Source organism: Lithobates pipiens, unplaced genomic scaffold (genome assembly GCF_037356315.1).
Source record: "Lithobates pipiens isolate NorthernLeopardFrog02 unplaced genomic scaffold, aLitPip1_a1.2 Scaffold_13, whole genome shotgun sequence".
Lineage (NCBI taxonomy): Eukaryota > Metazoa > Chordata > Amphibia > Anura > Ranidae > Lithobates > Lithobates pipiens.
Window position 1 is genome coordinate 164770143 of NW_027507718.1, and position 16910 is coordinate 164787052.

The 16910-nt window shown below is 42.7% G+C and overlaps 1 protein-coding gene across 18 annotated transcripts in view; it reads right to left on the reverse strand.

Moving 5' to 3' along the window:
- Window positions 1–11790, reverse strand: part of ADGRL3 (adhesion G protein-coupled receptor L3) — a 1264347-nt gene extending 1252557 nt beyond the window's left edge. For 9 of the 18 annotated variants that reach the window (XM_077475785.1, XM_077475784.1, XM_077475783.1 and 6 more), the window contains exon 1: window positions 11192–11790. The gene's annotated coding sequence lies outside the window, so the exon portion shown is untranslated. The remainder of the gene's footprint in view (window positions 1–11191) is intronic. The other 9 variants (XM_077475786.1, XM_077475798.1, XM_077475797.1 and 6 more) reach the window with 1 other exon arrangement.
- Window positions 11791–16910: the final 5120 nt, after the last annotated feature.

A 16910-nucleotide genomic window follows, 5' to 3' on the forward strand; every position in this document is an offset into this window, starting at 1 on the left:
TGACAACAAAAGAATAGAGCAGGAGACAACCACAAGACGTAATGCTTTGAAGAGAGATAAAAAAACACTGCAGGTATATATGCCCAGCTTAAATTTCAGAAATCAGGTTTACATCCACTTTAAAGATAAAAGACCAGGACAGTTCCCTACCCAGAAGAGGGAGCCAAATGTATTGAGAATATCGCTTATGACTGAACGATTTTTGGAAAGACTGTATATTGGGGTTCCAATGTTGATGCCACATACTGTATGTTTCTCCTGAGGAAGTCTGGTGCAGAAATGTGTTGATAGACTTGGTTTATAACATCATCACACTGGCCAGAGAACTTGAGAGAAAAACATCCCCCTCTGGGTGATCTATGTACATTGCAAAGATTTTAACAAACTTTGTTACAGATTCCTACCTTTTGTTATGCTGAAGAAATCCCTGCGTGTTTCTTTGTGCCCATGTGGGAAAGTGAGTCTAAGGCCCCTTTCACACTGGGGCGGGAGCTGCGTCTGCGGTAAAACAGAAATATTTTCTTTACAGTCGTTTTAGCGGCGGTATTCGGCTGCTAGCGGGGGCGGATTTACCCCCCTGCTAGCGCCTGTGAAAGGGTTAAAACCACCGCAAAGCTCTGCTGCAGCAGCGCTTTGCCGGCGGTATAGCCGTGCTGCCCCATTGATTTCAAAGATGCTGCTAGCAGGACTTTTTTTTACTGTCCCGCTAGCGCACCGATCCAGTGTGAAAGCCCCCGGGGCTTTCACACTGGAGACATAGCTGCGGCTGTTTCAGGTTGGTTTGCAGGCGCAATTTTTATCTCAATAGTGCCTGCAAAACGACCCAGTGTGAAAGGGGTCTAATGGAAGTGGTTTCATAATTATCAATCAGCTATGGCAGCTGCAGAGCACTAATGAGGAAAGCTGCTGGGCCTGCATCCCTTCAGACGTGTTCCTATTGGGAATATCTCACCAAAAAAATTTTTTTTTGCATGGGATGCCTGAAATCTGACTTGTATTTTAGCGCACACTTCTGGAAAAATCGGTGAGCCAATCACACAAGCAGGAAATTATGTTTCTGAGGTGTGTTCAGTACACATTCTGTGTACAGAACAACACCAGATAGCCATATTGCATTGCATTTTCATAAAATGACAGTGGCTGAAGATTGAAAAGGAAAGGTCATTTTTAATAGCATTCAATTACAATATGACTTGTGTCACACTTGTATACTCTATATTGTTTTTTCTTTATTTGCTATTTTTTTCCCAATGAAAGTGGAGTTACCCTTTAATACCCACTCCTGGAGGTTTGGAGGAGCATGGGCATATTAGTGATTTACATTGTGCTTGTTTAGCAATATCCAATGTGAAATGTATTGCTCCTTTTAATAAAATATGCAATCTGGGGATTTAATTCTATGCATTTTCCTCCCTTACTTTTTTATGCATTACTACCGAGCTTAAGGCTTGAAGAGAGAATTGTTTGTGGAGCATATACTGTATACAGGGGAACATTGAAGCATTGTCCAAAAAAGCACTTTTTACCATTCTTAAAGTAGAACTAAATCCACTGATTTAGCAGTTTCCCAGAACAGTTACACTCAAGGCATTTCTTAAAGAGGAAGTAAACCCTGATGAGTTTACTTCCTCTTTTTTTCCCTGCAAAGGTAAAGCATAATGGACTACTATGCATCGCATAGTAGCCCAATATGTGTCACTTACCTGACACAGGAGCCAGCGAAGTCGCCGCTGTCCCCTGTAGTCCGCCGCATCCATCTTGCTGGTGGCGTCTCGCAGCTCCGCCGCTGTCATTCGGTGAAGCCGCGATGACGTCACTCCCGCGCATGCGCACGGGAGTCGATAAATGCGGCAGCTCCATTCTTGGAACTGCCACGTTCAGTGCGCCTGCACGCCGCTGTCTACGGCGCATGCGCCGTAGACAGCGGTGCCCGTTTTCGGGCAAATATCTCCTAAACCATATAGGTTTAGGAGATATTGCTTGGACCTACAGGTAAGCCTTAATCTAGGCTTACCTGTAGGTCAAAGTGGTTTGTAAGGGTTTACAACCACTTTAAATGATAATTGTCACAGTTGCTTGTCCTCTCAACTTAACCACCAACCCAATAAATGTCTGAAGTCATAATTGATTACACATACAGCACCATGGCAAATGCAGATGAAACAAAAACTTACATGGCAGCTTCCTTAGCTGTAAAGCAGGGGTCTCCAATTTTTCTAAACAAAGGGCCACTATAATGTCCTTCAGACTGTGGGGGGGGGGCCAGACTGAGGCCAGTAGGAGCAGAATATGCCCTGGTGTCAGTGGAAGTAAACAATATCTCATTATTGGTGTCAGTGTTAGGAATAGTGCCCCAGTTTGGAGACTACTGCTGTAAGTGTTAGTTCATACCAGATGCAGTTCCGTGCGCTTTTGTTCTGCATTTAAAATCCATGCAGTGTTTTCCAATGGCTCTAGTTCACACCAGCACAGTCAGTTCCAGTCGGTTTTAGGTGCAGAAAAAAAAGTAGAGCGTGCTGCATTTTTTCTGCAAAGAACTGTACTGGAACCTAGCACATTGTATCAAAAACGCACTGGAACTGTGCCTGGTGTGAACTGTAAGCAAAAAGTGATCCAGAACGTATCAAGAATGCATTTTTGTGGTGTGAACTGGTCCTAAAAAAATGCATGCACAGTGTTTTCCGTGTATTGCAATGGCTCTAGTTCACACAGTGCAGTCAGTTCCAGTCAGTTTCCGGTCAGTGTCAGGTGCAGAAACTGACTGCATTGGTGTGATCTAGAGCCATTGGAATACATGGAAAACGTTGTGCCTGCATTTTTAGTGCAGAAAAAAAAGCGCACAGAACTGCATCTGGTGTGAACTGGCCCTAAAGGATAGTTTTAGTTCTGATTTAGCCTAGGTTCACACTGATGTGATTACAGCACGATTCCCGCATCGCATCTTCACACTGCCTTCTGCGAACTGCTGCAGGTGTCATTACATTGTTAATGACACCCCCAGATCAGTTCATAGATCGCAGAGCGAACTGTGAACCTGCACAGGAATTGGCTCACATAAGTGAGAACAGCCATGTAATCTGATTTCAGTGTGGGGGGAAAAAGGCCCCTGCACTTTTTTCCCTGGGAATCTAATACACGTTCAGCCATACAACTGTATGGCTGAACTCGCATCTTATGCCACGTACACACGGCCGGACTTTTTGACAGCAAAGGTCAGACGGAACGGATCCGTCCGACAATTAGATCGTGTGTGGGCTCCATCGGACCTTTGCTGTCCAAAAATCCAATGGAATTTAGAAATAGAACATGTTTTAAACTTTCCCGCCGGACCCAGTTCGTATCGGGAAACCCGTTCGTCTGTATGCTGGTCTGATGGAGCAAATATGACGCAAGGGTTGCTACAGCACCTGTCCGCGGGAATGTTTCCAGCGCGATCCTTAGGTCTGGTATGGATTTTAAGGGGAACCCCCTACGCAGAAAAACCGGCATGGGGGTCCCCCCAAAATCCACGGCCCCCCCTCCTGAACCGTCCCAGGCCGCATGCCCTCAAAATGGGGGGGGTGGGTGCTTTGGGGAAGGGGGGCACTCTGCGGGCCTACCACCCCAAAGAACCTCTTCCCAACAACCCTGGCCATTGGTTGTCAGGGTCTGCGGGCGGGGGGCTTATTGGAATCTGGTAACCCCCTTTAATGAGAGGGCCCCCAGATCCTGGCCCCCCCACCTTATGTGAATAAGTATGGGGTACATCGTACCCCTACCCATTCACCTGGGGGAAAGAAAGTCAATAAAAAAAAACACACTAGACAGGTTTTTAAAGTAGTTTAATAAGCAACTCCGGGGGTCTCTTCCGTCTTCGGGGGCCCCATGCCTATATAAGTCGTTGCACACCATGTACACAGCATTACAGAGGGAAAGAGTGTTGTGTCAACATCGGAAGAAGAGGAGAGGGTAGAAGACGATGGAAGAGACCGGGCCACCGCTAGCAAAAGAGCGGCAACAGAGCAGAAGACAGCGGAGGAGCCCGGGAGAAGAACTGGAGAGCGGGAGAAGAGGCCGGAGAGAGCAGAAGAGTTGGAAGAGACCTCCGAAGACAGAAGAGACACCCGGAGCTGCCTAATAAACTACTTAAAAACCTGTCTAGTGTGTTTTTTTATTGACTTTCTTTCCCCCAGGTGAATGGGTAGGGGTACGATGTACCCCATACTTATTCACATAGGGTGGAGGGCCGGGATCTGGGGGCCCTCTCATTAAAGGGGGCTCCCGGATTCCGATAATCCCCCTCATCAATATGGGGACAAGGTGCTTTGGGGTGGAGGGCCCGCAGAGCACCCTCCTTCCCCAAAGCAACCCACCCCCCCATGTTGAGGGCATGCGACCTGGTATGGTTCGGGAGGGGGGGGGGGCTCGCTCGTCCCCACCCCCTTTTCTGACCAGCCGGGCTGCATGCTCGAATAAGAGTCTGGTATGGACCTTGGGGGGACCCCCACGCCGTTTTTTCAGCGTAGGTGGTTCCCCTTAAAATCCACACCAGGTGACGGGGAGCTCACAAGGTGTCAATCTCGCCAATAAAAGCGGCGAGATTGACTTCCTTTTCTAGTCCCGTCGTAACTCATCACGTCCGTTCATTTGGAAGTCTGCTGTAACTCTGTTGGAAGTCCGTCAGGAAGACTGGCAGACCTAGTCTGCCAGAAAGTCTGGTCATGTGTGGGCAGGTCCCTTGGGTCTAGTATGGATTACACGCCAATAATTTTTTTTAATGGCATGGGGCCCCCCCAAAATCCATACCAGACCCTTATCTGAGCATGCAGCCTGGCAGGTCGGGAAAGGGGGGGGACGAGTGAGCGCACCCCCTCCTGAACCATACCAGGCCACATGCCCTCAACATGGGAGGGTGGGTGCTTTGGGGCACGGTGGTTCTGCACCCCCCCACCCCAAAGCACCTTACGCCCATGTTGATGGGGACAAGGGCCTATTCCCAACCCTTATCCGGTGGTTGTCGGGATCTGCGGGCAGGGGGCTTGTCGGAATCTGGAAGCCCCCTTTAACAAGGGAGCGCCCAGATCCTGGCCTCCCCCCATGTGATTGAGTATCGAGTACATTGTACCCCTATCCATTCATCAAAAAAAAAAAAGTAGTGTAGTGTTAAAAAATACAGTAGACAGGTTTTTGCCAATTCTGTTATTAAAAATATCTTCTTCTTCCCCGCTAATAAAAGACTTGTCAAAAACTGTCTACTGTATTTAACACTGCACTACTTTTTTTGGTGAATGGATAGGGGTACAATATACCTGATACTCATTCACATAGGGGGGAGGCCGGGATCTGGGGGGACCCTTGTTAAAGGGGGTTACCAGATTCTGACAAGCCCCCCACCTGCAGACCCCAACAACCACCGGGCAAGGATTGTAGGGAAGAGGCCCATGTCCCCATCAACATGGGGGCAAGGTGCTTTGGGTTGGGGGGTGCAGAGCCCCCCCGCCCCAAATCACCCACCCCCCCATGTTGAGGGCATGTGGCCTGGGACGGTTCAGGAGGGGGGAGCCGTGGATTTTGGGGGGACCCCCACGCCGGTTTTTCTGCGTAGGGGGTTCCCCTTAAAATCCATACCAGACCTAAGGATCGCGCTGGAAACATTCCCGCGGACAGGTGCTGTAGCAACCCTTGCAGCATATTTGCTCCATCAGACCAGCATACAGACGAACGGGTTTCCCGATACGAACTGGGTCCGGCGGGAAAGTTTAAAACATGTTCTATTTCTAAAGTCCATTGGATTTTTGGACAGCAAAGGTCCGATGGAGCCCACACACGATCTAATTGTCGGACGGATCCGTTCCGTCTGACCTTTGCTGTCAAAAAGTCCGGTCGTGTGTACGTGGCATAAGATGCGAGTTCAGCCATTTGGGTGCAGAGGCCCCCCGCCCCAAATCACCCACCCCCCCATGTTGAGGGCATGTGGCCTGGTATGGTTCAGGAGGGGGGGCACTCACTTATCCCCTCCCTTTCCTGACCTGCCGGGCAGCATGCTCGGATAAGGGTCTGGTATGGACCTGGGGGGACCCCACGCAGCAATTCTTTTTTTTTTTTACATTCAGCGGGGAAGCCGGCTGACAGCTTTTGATTCATCAGTTGTTAAGGACACCGCGACCAGCTTCCCGACCCCTCCTTAGCAACCAGCTATATACGGTGTAAAAAAGGTCAAAAAACGCACAAATCTCAGTAAAAACGTGGTGCTTGCGCTTTTGATGCGGATCCATTGAAGTCTATTACATGCACAACACTGCATTTTGCGGAAAAAAAGTCCCGGCCCTTTCCAAAAATGCACAGACACAAAAATGCATTAATGTGAACATGTTCCATAGGAACCTATGTAAAAACATTCCGTGCATTTCTGCAAAATGCGTCAAAAAACGCATTAGTGTGAATAGAGCCTTACAGATATTATATGTGATCGGCACCGCAGGTGCGGGTGTGAATCACATGCGATGTTTGTGATTGCAGTGGTGTGAACCTGAGCTCAGATATAAGAGATAATATTAGCCAGTGAGTATATCTACAATAGGGGCAGAACTTACTGTACATGGAGCATAAAAGAGACTGTCAGATATTGTATATAAATTCTGTATATGAATCCGTTTGACCTGGAACACTGATGATTTGTGATTTACAAGTGAAGATACTACAAATGAAATGTAACACAAGAGAATGTTTGGGTATTAATAATGCGAGGGATTTGTGGACTTTTTTTTATTTGTATCTTTGGAAATTGTATTTATTTATCTATCATGTTTCAAGGTCAATGATATACAGTGCCTTGAAAAAGTATTGACACCCCTTGAAATTTTCCACATTTTGTCATGTTACAATCAAAAACATAATTTTTTTTGGGGGGGGGGGGATTTTATGTGATAGACCAACACAAAGTGGCACATAATTGTGAAGTGGGGGAAAATTATAAATGGTTTTCAACATTTTTTACAAATAAATATTTGAAAAGTGTGGTGAGCTTTTGTATTCAGCCCCCCAGAGTCAATACTTTGTAGAACCCCCTTTAGCTGCAATTACAGCTGCAAGTCTTTTTGAGATGTCTCTACCAGCTTTACACATCTAAAGAGTGATATGTTTGCCCATTCTTCTTTGCACAATAGCTCAAGCTCTGTCAGATTGGATGGTGAGCTTCTGTGAACAGCAATTTCCAAGTCTTGCCACAGATTTTCAATTGGATTCAGGTCTGGACTTTGACTGGGTCATTCTAACACATGAAAATGCTTTGAGCTAAACCATTCCATTTTAGCTCTGGTTGTATGTTTAGGGTCATTGTTCTGCTGGAAGTTGAACCTCCTCCCCCGTCTCAAGTCTTTTGCTGACTCTTAGCTCTTGTACACGCGGTCGGACATTCCGACAACAAAATCCGTCGTATTTTGTCTGACGGATTTTGTCCGAAACTGGTGTTGCATACACACGGTCAGACAAAGTTGTCGGAAAATATGATCGTTTGTAGCGTGATGACGTCATTTAGTTAAGACTGGACTACGTTCAGGCTAGTAGCCAATAGGAATTTGATCTGAGCATGCGTGGCACTTTGTCCGATCGGAATTCTCTACAAATGATCGGACAAAGTCCGATCAGATCATGTTGTCGGAAAATTTTATATCCAGCTCTCAAACTTTGTCGGTCGGACACTCCGACGGAAAAAGTCCGATGGAGCCCACACATGGTCGGATTATCCAACAACACGATCCAATTGGACATTTTCCGTCGGAATGTCCGACCATGTGTACAAGGGCTAACAGGTTTTCTCCCATCCCTACTGTCATAATCTTCTGGGGTGACAGGGATTATTAGAGGAGATGTCACAGGCTCTCATGGAGACTGCCTAACTATGCCCAACCTTTTGGCCCAGCTCCTTCATTCATAGAAGCCATACTACGGCTTCTATGAATGAACCATGATCTATGAATGGAGAGATGAACCTTTTAATTATCTGCCTCTCCTCCATTCATAGATCCTATTTCATTCATAGAAGCTAGAGTAACAGCTTCTATGATTGGAAGGAGGTTGGTGGAATGGGCTTCCCATGGGGGCACTGGACAGAGGGGAGGGGCCAGGAGTGCCAGCGAGGGACCTGAAAAGAGGAGGTTCGCAGCCGCTCTGTGCAATTCCATTGCACAGAGCAGGTAAGTATAGACATGTTTGTTACATGTAACCTTTACAATCACTTTAAGGCAAATGTAGGCTTAAAACACTCAGTGCTTTATTCTGTTTGTACCGCACCAAAATGTAGACAAAAGCACAAAGGACACATCACACACTTGTGCTTTTTTGTATTTTGTTAGGTAAATTAGCAAGTTTAAGAAAATGTCCATTTCTAGTTGCGTTGTGGTCCATTAACATTCACACGTGCGGCATAATGTCCACCCAGAGCCAGATTTAGACCTTGGGGGGCATGGGGCACTATAGCTTCATGAGGCCCATCATACACAGAGTTTGTTTACATTCTCAGTGACAGTCTGAAATTTTTAAAACACACAACGTCATTGTGAGGCTATGCGTGCACGGGATCAGTCTCAGCACTCTATGTGTGGTTCGCTTGAGCTGGTCAAATTTGTTTTCAAGAATGATGCTATATACCAGTCCAGAGTAAAAACTATTACAGATGACAGCCAGCAAAATATTACTACCCAAGATACATTTAATAAAATAAAGTATTTTTTTATTATTATATATAATTTTTTATATTGTTTTATATTAGTTTATTTATTAGTTATATTAGTATATTTAGAATATTATTGTTTATTTTTATTATTTTATATAATTTTTTTTATATTATTTTTTATATTCTGTTATATTAGTTTATTTATTAGTTATATTAGTATATTTAGAATAGTATTGTTTATTTTTATTATTTTATATAAAAAAAATGTAATATCATTTTTTTATATTAGTTTATTTATTAGTTATATTAGTATATTTAGAATAGTATTGTTTATTTTTATTATTTTATATAATTTTTTTTGATATTATTTTTTATATTCTTTTATATTAGTTTATTTATTAGTTATATTAGTATATTTAGAATAGTATTGTTTATTTTTATTATTTTATATAATTTTTTTTAATATCATTTTTTTATATTCTTTTATATTAGTTTATTTATTAGTTATATTAGTATATTTAGAATATCATTGTTTATTTTTATTATTTTATATAATTTTTTAATATCATTTTTTATATTCTTTTATATTAGTTTATTTGTTAGTTATATTAGTATATTTAGAAAATGATTGTTTATTTTATTATTTTATATAATTTTTTATATTATTTCATATTAGTTTTGTATAGAGGGGGGCCCAGGGCAGTTGGCCCTTTCACCCCCTTATAAATCCAGAGCACTGCTTCCATCTTCTTATTAGTGGATCACTGTTTTCAGGTCTGTGACGTGGCCAAAATCTGAATGAAGCAAAGGCACTGATTTGCTGCCTCTGCCTGAGTGGCCAATCATCTCCTCTGCTTACACATTCCATTACCTCTTGTTTGCCAATCGCCTCCTATACCCAACCAAGGTGCTGCAAATAAGGTAACAGCCAACAAGTGGTTAATCAAATTGTCCTGTGTCTGCACCACCATGGAGGCACATTAGATTGTAAGCTCTTTCAGAACCAGGTGCTAACTGAACCTTCTATTTGTGACGCTATAGCAAAAGCAATGCATAACAATCATGTGAATGAATGGACTGAATGAACACGGTTAGTGTATCAGGTAAAGATAAAAATAAACGACTCATTGCTAACGACATAAATACATAATCACATGAAAGTGGCAAGGTAAGACGCACAATTTAGCAAGCATACAGCAATGAAAAAAAATAGTAACATGTCACACAATCACAACAGCCCTTTAAAACAAAAGCACTGTATTTCTATTGTAACCGTGCAAACACAATGTATACGGGAGTATTTTTTTGTGCGTGTGTATACGTCGCTTTTGTATTTTTGTATTTATTTTTTTTCTATTGGTTAAACTAGATGGACTTGTCTCTTTTTTTTCTTCCAATTGGTGACAATCTACTCTTTTTTTTTTTTTTTTTAAACCCACTTATTAAAAAACAAACATCTTTCCTTTAAAAGCCACCTTGACGTCACCACCCCTATGCATTCTGCTGACACATTTTTTTTTTTATTATTGTGAAAATCCTTTTCCTCCCTCCCACCTTGTTCATCGCTATAGTGCAGATAAAAAAAAAAAAAAATTGTGAGGTGCGATAGCGACGAGCAGCTCGATAGTAACACGAGAAGAGTGGAGCAGGAATAACAAAAAAGAAAAATGAAGGCGATCGCATCCCTCTATAGAATCGGGAAAGGCTGAAACGTCGACGCATTCGGGAAAAAAAAAAAAAAAAAAGGTAAAGCCGCGGAGAGAAGGCTATGCATCCTAATAGGCAGACGTGTTCCATCGCAATTGTCGTGGGCAATGGGGAAAAAAAAAAAACAATACAAAAAAAAAAAGGAGGACAAATAGCATTGTAATCAATGATAATAAATGAAAAATAAAGAATCCTAAATAAATAATATGAAGCTAGGAAATAAAAAAAAATCCTAAATAAATAATAAGAGGCTAGGTAATAAATATAAAAAACCTAAATAAATAATAAGAGTCTAGGAAATAAAAAAAAAATCCTAAATAAATAATACAAGGCTAGGATTTAAAAAAAATCCTAAATAAATATACGAGGCTAGTAAATAAAATAATCCTTGAACTGTACTGTAATTGTGTTGTCCCCCCTATACATTGTAAAGTGCTGCGTAAACTGTTGGTGCTATATAAATCATGTATAATATTAATAATAACAATAACAATAATAATAATAATAATAATAATAATAATAAAAGGGTAGGAAATAAAAGAATCCTAAATGAATAATATGAGGATAGTAATTAAAATAATCCTAAATAAATAACACAAGGCTAGTAAATTAAAAAAAAAAAAACGAAATTAATAATACGAGGCTAGTAAATAAAATAATTCTAAATAAATAAAACGAGGCTAGTAAATAAAATAATCCTAAATTAATAATACGAGGCTAGTAAATAAAATAAATCCTAAATTAATAATACGAGGCTAGTAAATAAAATAAATCCTAAATGAATAAAATGAGGCCAGTAAATAAAAGAATCCTAACATGAAATGATGTTACCTTTTGGACGGTCTCGTCAGTCCCATGAGCTCAACAATGGGCTCGTCGGTGGTGTGGCAGCAGCCCAGCCATCCAGGGCGGATGAGGATGAGGATGAGGATGGAGATGCAGGACCCAAGCGATGATAAACAAGGCGATGTGAAGGAGGCAGGCCCCGAGTCCAAGGATGGCCGCGATGATTCCCCACAAATGCTGCACCTGTTCTGTGGATGCAAAAAAAAAAAAAAAACCAAAACCTAAAAATAAATAAAAGTAAAAAGGAAAAGGCCAGGGTAGAAGCGTTCTCTCTAATAACGGCGGCCGTCCATTATTGCTGTGCCCAGATGTGTGCCCTGACTAGAAGGAGAAGACATGCTGATGATCCAGCTGTCAGAGCTGGGAGACGACGCTGGCCATGGCTGAAGATGCAGGAGATAGGAGGAGAAGGAGGGAACACAATGCGGCTGTGTGGGCTCGGGAGGAGAGATGGAGAGAAGGAGAAGCAGAGGGAGAAGACGCTTTTGGCTTATTTCATAGCCGTCCAGGGAGCCGAGCAGACGCCATAGCAAAAAAAAAAAAAACCCTCTCCACACACAAGGCTGCAGCTTCGGCTGTCAGTGCTAAGGGAACGGGGAAGAAAGGCAGAAGGCACAGGGAGGAAAAAAATCAAGGCGGGGGGAGGGGAGTTCATAGAGCTCCACAAATATGGACTCGTGCGCCCCCTAGCACATGTCTGTGAAATATGGGGCCACTGCTTCTACTCCTCTCATCAATAACTCATCCCTGTGCTCTTCAGGCAGCTTCCGCAGATTGCCAATCCAAACACGGGGCTATTATATATTTTCAAGTGGAACTAACGCTACAGTCTAACGTTGTTATTACCACTTGGCCTCTGGAACATTTACCCCCCCCCCCACCAGGCCGTTTTTAAGGGCTGTCACACTTTGAATGACAATTGTGCGGTCATGCTACACTGTAACCATGTGACATTGTTATCACTGTTATCACACAAATAAAGCTTTCTTTTGGTGGTATTTAATCACTCCTATGATTTTTATTTTTTCCTAACAAAAAAAAAAGTTTTTCTTAGTTTCTGTCAGTAAATTTTGCAAATAAATAATTTTTCTCCTTCAGTGATGGGCACTGATGAAGTGGCACTTATGGGCACTGATGAGGAGGCATGAATATGGCGCACTTATGGGCACTGATGGGCGACACTGGTGGATACTGGGCACTGGTGGGCACAGATAGGTGGCACTGATGGGCATTGATCTGCAGCAGTGATGGGCATTGATGGGCAGCACTGATAGCTAGCACTGACTGGCATCACTAATGGCCACTGATTGCTGGCACTTGTGGACACAGATTGGTGGCAATTGTGGGCACTGGTTGCCATTGATTGCTGGCAGTAGTGCGCAATCATTGCTGGCACTGGTGGGCACTTAATTGTAATCAGGGCACTGATAATGGTCAGTGCCCTGACTACATACCTAGCTGTCCCCGTGAGGAGATATCGCTGATCGGCTCTCCTCTCCTTACACCCTGTCAGTGTGAGGAGAGGAACGCCGATTACCGGCATCTCCGTGTTTACATGTGACCAGCTGTGATTGGACACAGCTGATCACATAGTAAAGGGCCCGGCCATTGACCTAGCAACATGGCGCAGCCACAATCCCCGCGCTGCACGCCCCCGGGGCACGCGGGAACGGTCGTTCTGGGAGGCCAACATATGACGACCACCCAGAACAAGAGCCGCACTGCTAAGCCGTATTTGATGGTGGGCGGGCAGCAAGTGGTTAAAGAGGAACTGCAGTCTGCTCACATCATTTGTAATAAAAAAACATCTTTGCCATTCTGAAGCTTCCCCCAACCACTGTGCATATTATTTTATATATACCGTGATTATGCACTTGCCAAATATGCTGCAGGATTTACACAGAGGCACACCTCCAGCTCTGTAGCTCTTATTGGCCCTCTTATGACACATCCCCCTTCCCTTCCTGGCAAACTCTCATGAGTGAGAGAGCTGTGCATAATGTAATAAGCCTTGGCAAGAAACATGAAGTGAGCTGTATAAGGTAGTTACTGACAGAAAATAAATGTTTTACTATACTATACTTTACAACAAGGGCAGAAGAAATAATAGATGGAAAGTTAAAAAATGACAGAAAGTCAGCTTTAACTGACAATTGCGAGGTCTTGCGACTTTGTGCATAAATCAAATGTATTAAGGGTTAAATGTGTACCTAGCCAGTGTTTGTGTACACTAGGTGTGATGCTTTTACTAAGGGAAGTGATGGATTATCGTTCCCTGCTTTTCAGGGAAAGAAAATCCATGACTTTCCCCCTGTCAGAATGGAGCTCTACCATGTTTACATAGAGCTCCATCCTCTGTTTCTGCCTGCCGATTGGCGGGTGCCACCGGACTACCAATCAGCTTCTGCTGTGACAAATCACACCAGAAGCAGTGCATCAGCACACACCCTATCCAGAATCACTTATATGCACAGTGCGGCCATCCTGTAGCAGTTCAAATCTTATATTTTTTATTTTTTTTTGTGGTTGAACTGGATGGACTTATGTCTTTTTTCAACCTGACTACATAGTTACATAGTTACATAGTTACATAGTTAGTCAGGTTGAAAAAAGACACAAGTCCATCCAGTTCAACCTTAAAAACAAATAAATAAAATAAAAAATAATCGTACAATCCAGATACCCAATTTTATGCCCACAATTGATCCAGAGGAAGGCGAAAAAAAAACCCAGCAGAGCATGCGCCAATTTGCTACAGCAGGGGAAAAAAATTCCTTCCTGATCCCCCAATAGGCGATCGGATTTTCCCTGGATCAACTTTACCTATGTTAGTACCCAGTTATATTATGTACCATCAGGAAAGTATCCAGGCCTTTCTTAAAGCAGTCTACTGAACTGGCCAGAACCACCTCTGGCGGGAGTCTATTCCACATTTTCACAGCTCTAACTGTGAAGAAACCTTTCCGTACTTGAAGATGAAATCTCTCTTCCTCTAGATGTAAAGAGTGCCCCCGTGTCCTCTGGGTTGACCGTACAGAGAACAACTCAACACCAAGTTCACTATATGGACCCCTAATATATTTGAACATGTTGATCATATCCCCCCTTAATCTCCTCTTCTCAAGAGTGAATAAATTTAGTTCCTCTAATCTCTCCTCATAGCTGAGCTCCTCCATGCCTCTTATCAGTTTGGTTGCCCTTCTCTGCACTTTCTCCAGTTCCCCGATATCCTTTTTGAGAACTGGTGCCCAAAACTGAACTGCATATTCCAGGTGAGGTCTTACTAATGATTTGAACAGGGGCAAAATTATATCTCTTTCTCTGGAGTCCATACCTCTCTTAATACAAGAAAGGACTTTGCTCGCTTTGCAAACAGCAGCTTGGCATTGCATGTTGTTATTGAGCTTATGGTCTACCAAAACCCCCAGATCCTTCTCCACTATGGATTCCCCCAGTTGTACTCCCCCTAGTATGTATGATGCATGCATATTCTTAGTCCCCAAGTGCATAACTTTACATTTATCAACATTAAACCTCATCTGCCACATAGTCGCCCAATTAGACAGTGTATTGAGGTCGGCTTGTAAATTGGAGACATCCTGTAAGGACGTTATTGCACCGCATAGCTTGGTGTCATCTGCAAAGACAGAAATATTACTTTTGATCCCAGACCCAATATCATTTATAAAGATATTAAAAAGTAAGGGTCCAGCACTGAACCTTGGGGTACACCACTGATAACCTTAGACCATTCAGAGTAAGAATCATTAACCACTACTCTCTGAATTCTGTCTTTTAGCCAGTTTTCTATCCATTTACAAACTGATATTTCCAAACCTGTAGACTTTACCTTACACATGAGCTGTGTGTGGGGAACTGTATCGAACGCTTTTGCAAAATCCAAGTATACCACGTCCACCGCCACCCCTCTGTCCAAGGTTTTACTTACCACCTCATAAAAAGAAATCAGGTTTGTCTGACAACTTCTGTCTTTCATGAATCTATGTTGTCTGTTGCTTAAAATATTTTTTTCCAGCAAGAACTCGTCTATGTGGTCTTTTATTAATCCCTCCAGTATCTTCCCAACTATAGAAGTTAAACGAACAGGTCTATAGTTACTTGGTAAAGACTTTGTTCCCTTTTTAAATATAGGAACCACATTGGCCCTGCGCCAATCCAGTGGTACTATTCCTGTCATTAATGAGTCCCTAAAAATTAGATACAATGACTTTGAAATTGCAGAGCTCAATTCTTTTAGGATCCGTGGGTGGATGCCATCAGGTCCAGGTGTTTTATCCACCTTTATTCTGTCCAAATATTTCTGGACGATATCACTTTTGAGCCATTGTGCATTTGGGGCTGCGTCACTACCACCCCCATTATGGACATGAGCTCCCCCATGCTCCTTTGTATACACAGAGCTGGAGAAAGTATTTAATAATTTAGCCTTCTCTTTGTCCCCAGTCACCCAATCCAGATTATTTAGTAAAGGGCCTACATGCTCAGACTTGACCTTTTTACTATTAATATATTTGAAGAATTTTTGGGGTTTTTCCTACTATCTTTTGCAATCTGTCTTTCGTTTTGAATTTTTGCATCCTTGATTTCCTTTTTACATATTCTGTTATATTCTTTGTAACATTAAAATGACACTAGTGTTCCTTCATTTTTATATTTTTTAAAAGCTCTTCTCTTATAGTTTATAGCTTTTTTAACTTTGGCCGTGAGCCACATCAGTTTTATTTTTAGCCTTTTAAACTTATTGCCCATGGTAATATACTTTGCAGTGAGTTCACAAACAGTCTTTTTGAAGAATTCCCATTTCTGTTCTGTGCCCATTGATGCCAATATTCTCCCCCAGTCTAAGCCCTGGAGAGCAGCCCTCATCCTGGGAAAATTTGCTCTCTTGAAATTAAGTGTTTTTATCTTTCCCATATGTATTTCTTGTTTACAGCTAACATCAAATGAAATCATGTTATGATCACTGCTACCCAGGTGTTCCTTTATCTGAATATTAGTAATACGCTCTGCATGGTTTGAGATTATCAGGTCCAACAGAGCATCATTCCTAGTTGGGGCCCCAATAAACTGGACCATAAAATTGTCCTATAATAGGTTTATACATTTTTGCCCTTTAAGGCCCCTTTCACAGGGGCAGATAGAATTATGCTTTTAGCTGCGGATTTTATAGTTTTCTACAGCAGCTAAAAGCACACAATGCTTTTCTATGGGCCCATTCACACATTGCGTTTAGCTGCGATTTAGTTACATGCGGTTTGGTGCGGATATAAAAAATAGAATTGACTGCATCCAGGAGCGTTTTAGTGCAGCTATCTGCACATAACCGCAGGTAATTGCAGTGTACTATTTCACCTGCGGATAGCAGCGTGAGAAAAAAAAGAACAGGAAGCACATCATAATCAGCAGGTATACCTGGGAAATGACACAGGAAGTTCAGAGGGATAGAGGAGAGAGGAGAAGGCAGCATGGCGGCACGAGAAATATCCCATGAGGCCATAATAGCCCTGTTGCATGCCCGAACTGAGTTATGGGACTCAGAATGCCCAGATTATGTCGACCGAGTGTTGAAGAGATCAAAGTGGGAGGAAGAATACAGATTTATCACACCAAACTGAGACTATGTCTGCAACTGAACAGGATAACCGAGGTGAGTGCAACGCTTGTTGTGTCTATGTAGCAGGGT